General features: G+C 30.8%; 1 non-coding gene across 1 annotated transcript; it reads right to left on the bottom strand.

Annotated features, from left to right (window-relative positions):
• Nucleotides 1-3,377: 3,377 nt before the first annotated feature.
• On the bottom strand, nt 3,378-3,459 carry Trnas-uga. The gene has a single exon. It is a non-coding gene; the product is annotated as a tRNA-Ser (tRNA).
• Nucleotides 3,460-4,400: the final 941 nt, after the last annotated feature.

Below are 4,400 nucleotides of genomic sequence, written 5' to 3'. Positions count from 1 at the left end.
AATTATCATATTATCAATGGTAAAGTGTAAATTATTTAATTCAGAGTCCAGCTCTACAGCTTAAACGTATAGTTCTAGTCCGTTTATCTATCTTGGCTGCTGAACATCTAACACATATTTCTCTTTATAAATTGTATTTGGAAGCATATACCCAGCTGACATTGTAAAAGTTAACTAGGGACGTTTTGTTGTGTCAATCTCGAAGTGTGAATGGTGTAACGTGGATTTTGCGGTGAAGAATTGGGAAAAGGATTTTGTGAAGTCCATTGTGTAATAATTTGCAAGAAGAGGGCTGAAAATATTGAATCTTTTAGAGCTTATTTTATGAAAACGAAATTAAAATCACTTTTTACATTACAAGATACGATCACTGAATACATTAGATACAATAATTATTATTAATACTAAACAACATAATAAGAAAAATGTTCTCTTGCAAAACATCCATTTCTTAAAACTATTTAAATTCTTGCTTAAGTCTTTCTTCTAAGAAGGAAAGTAAGTAGGTACATGATTTGTAGGACATTGTACCCAATGATAGTACAACAGCTTCCAGGAATTATTAAGAGTCTTGCAATCATTGTAAAAGTTATCCTTATATTTATAAAAATGCTCGTACATTTTGTATAAGAACATATATTTCTTGTCTAACAAGTTCCCTTATTTCATTCTATTATCAAGCTTTTTACAACAGGTTTCTACATACGTACCGTCTGCGAACGCTTTAATTACTTATTCGCTTAATTGTAAGACATCTGTCTCTTGGTTTCTTCGTTTCGATTGCATCAGGTCTGTCACATGTGTTGTGCAATGTTTGCGAAATCGTGTGGAAGGTAATTTTCCGATCGATGACTGTCATTTACTATTTGTGACATCTAATGCAACTTCTGGTGAAACGACTACTGTTACATGTGTTTCAACTGCATCACAATCAACCTCCATAAGCACCCAAATAAAATTTTCCTTCTTATATTTATCACCCCGGTATATTAAAGTCAGAGACGTGTAAAATGAGTTGTCAATAATCTAAAATATTCAATATGTCTCATAAACACTATTTTACACCTCTCAATATTATTTTGTTATCTTGGACACTAGTAAAACATTGCAGTTATCCTAAAATAAGAAACCCGCAATCCGTCATTTTTATGGGTTTGGTAGTTCTAATGTTCGAATTGTAATACCTAAATTTATATAATAGCTTGAGTATTATATTAATTTACTAATATACTACTTAGTATATATAATTTACTACTTAGCCTATTTAATTTACCACATTTATTTACACGAGTGTTACGCTATAAGCCCAAAGAGATTAGCTAAAGTTCTAAAGTAAACGATATATATATGATTTTATGTGTAGGTATCCCATGATTAATAGTGTAGAAACTGTTTAACCGGAATATGTGCATGTTGAATTCGATTCTACCAGAAACAGAAAAAATTTGATGAAGTGTTAGACTTCCTGTACGGAAGCACCTGGTTATGGCTGATCTCCGTGGAAAATTGCTTAATTCCATCTCGAAGCGAGCGATTTTTACTCGCGACGCGAAGCGCGCTTCCGCTCGAATTCGAACCGCGGCCCCTTCACTCATTTCAAAGAGTTTTATAAGTCCGCCGGAGGATATAATTTCATCAAAAAGTCGGGTCGAGCGTGAAAGAAAGGCCGCGCGCCGCGCCGCCATGTTTCTTCGCCCAGCGCGCAGGCGCGCTTATGCCGGCCGTAATTGCCGGGCATAATTGCAGTCCCCTTTTGTTTCTTCAATTACGTGGGTTTAGACGGGCAACGAGAGAAACACGAGGGGCCGGGAAGGATGGTGGCCAGGAATTTTTATGAAATGGCTTCTATCCACGCCGTCGTCGTCATCGTTCGTCTACCCCTGGAAATTAACGGTTTCTAACGTTTTCAAGGTGTCTAACACTACCTTTGATGTTTAATTTTTTTTTCATTTGTATTTCATTCCGTAGATTATTGTAGCAAAAGTTTGCTTATTCAAAGCTTTACTGTTCTTTACAGTGAGAACCTTTTTGAAGAATGTACTCGTATATTATTAACTTTTAACTACACTCGTCTCGGAAACTAGTCTAAATTGTTATTTCATTATCACGAGAAACGGAGAATTTTGGAAGTGAGGAATCAGTGGATTAGTTGGTTATTAAAAGTATTACGAAGTACAGTCGTTGTCGGATTATTTATCTCGGAGATGAGTCGTCTGCAGTCAAGGGTTAATATTTTATAGTGTTATTGCAATTGTTAAACCATAGAATCCGTTTTTCTTTTCCTTAAGAAAAATGCTGCAGAAAAGAGGTACGTAAGTTGAATTCAGAAATGAGTCTTTTTATAAATACAACTACTAACGACCCTAAAAATATGAAATTGTAAATTTAAAAATAATTAAGTTTCTTGTTTGGAAGTGGAAGATGGAGTTGCAAAAAGTCGATTACTTTGTAAATTGTTAAGTGACACTGTAAATCATTAGTTTAGTGATCGATTGTGAAATATTGCTTTCTAAAAATTATTTTGTGTGGCTAAGAAGACGATACTATCACCTAAAAGTTCCTTTTCCATAGATATATAATTTACATTAATATCAGATACTTGCCTTTTAATATTTCAATTGATATATTATTTTATGTGGTGCTGACAGAATAGAAATAAGTAAATGTAACGAATTTTTGTTGATAGGATAATCTGTAATAATGTGGGTATATAAAAACACAATTCAATCGATTTAATCGAGACACATTTGAAAGTATCTATGATATATCATTAGTAATTCCAAGTTTAGTTCACTTTCTTGCTTCTATGAATATTAAACGTTGCAGAATATAAGGATTTTACTCTTTTAACTTTAGAAATATCGTATCATTCGCAATGCATCAACGTCAACACGAGATTTATCGAGTCCTGCATACCATTTGCAAATTATTATCACCTTCATAAAATCTCCACTGAATGGAACACTCATTGCGTAGGTGCAATGACGAATTACAACTTCCTAATCGCTGTTAAAATCTGCATATTTCATGCTCTCAGACGAACGAATATTTGCGAGAGTGATTGCAGTCAGAATGTTCTTTTACCGTGGTACGCGTACATTCTTCTCTCTTTACTGGTTTACAACAACCACAAAGCAAAAGAATGTACGTAGAAAATAAAATAAATGAAAAAGTAGAATGTGTGAAATATGTAATATTTGTTATACCTATGAGAAACTCTGGTCTTGAATGACGAGATAGTGACTCACTGTGGTTTTTGATGGAAAAATAATTTTTTGTTATGTTTATTTCAATTGCAAAAAGTGAAAAATATATAGAGGTTGCACACTACGAGGTTTAGAATATTTTGATGTAAAAATTTTACAAAAAAAAATTTTCGCTGCGGACAGGATTCGAACCTGTGCGGGTAACACCCAATGGATTTCAAGTCCATCTCCTTAACCGCTCGGACACCGCAGCTTCGAGTACTACTTGCTTAAATTTAGGATATAACATCCTATACGATGCAAACTTAAATATTGATATTTTAGTATAAATAGAAATTTAATCAATGCAATTATAATTTATAAAAATTAAACACAAATATTAAATAATTTAAAAAATTTTTTATTTCACTTATAAAATTTAGTACATTGACATTATAAGTTTAAAACATTTTTTAGTATGAATACAAAATTCGTAACTATTTATAAATAATACCCAAACAAAAGATTATTTTGCAATATTTTTTAACAATAATTTGTTATTAATATTCTTAATTTAATAGAATATTTTTCATTATTGATGTCATGTTTCATTGCCTTTTATTGTGCACACATGATTATGAAAATAAATTATTAATAGAATTATTTATTGAGTAATTGTTAAACAATTTTATTTTAAATAATTTATTAAATAATTGTTAAATAAATTTTGTACATTAAATGGGGAGTGTTCTAATAATTCTCAAATAATTTATAAATTTTGATGTAACATTAATATAATAACGCAATGACAAACGTATTTCATAATTTACTTCTTCAATAATATTTCAACAATAATGAGAATTTTCTGATTATTCTATTATATTATGAACAAATTTAAATTATTAATTAATTTCATTATGAATGGATTTATTATTCATATATTATTGGATTTATTATTTATTATAATCTTTATTTCTTTTTATTGTTTGTTCGCTTTTATAAATATGTTTTAATTAATTACAATTCTTAATTATACTTTTACTTTAATTACGAAATTGAAAACCGTACATGGTCAAAGTCCAAGCGCTGTATTGCCACAGTTCCAGGTATGTAACTGAAACCAGAATTGAGCATATTTACGAATAGTAAATAATAGATAACGAATAATACGTTTTTGCCATTAACAGATAATTTCAAATTTGAATAAAGTCTTAT

The sequence above is a fragment of the Dufourea novaeangliae genome, unplaced genomic scaffold (assembly GCF_001272555.1).
Source record: "Dufourea novaeangliae isolate 0120121106 unplaced genomic scaffold, ASM127255v1 scaffold2, whole genome shotgun sequence".
NCBI classification, from domain to species: Eukaryota; Metazoa; Arthropoda; class Insecta; order Hymenoptera; family Halictidae; genus Dufourea; species Dufourea novaeangliae.
The sequence above is the reverse complement of the archived record's forward strand: the minus strand, read 5'-3'. Positions and strand labels throughout refer to the sequence as shown.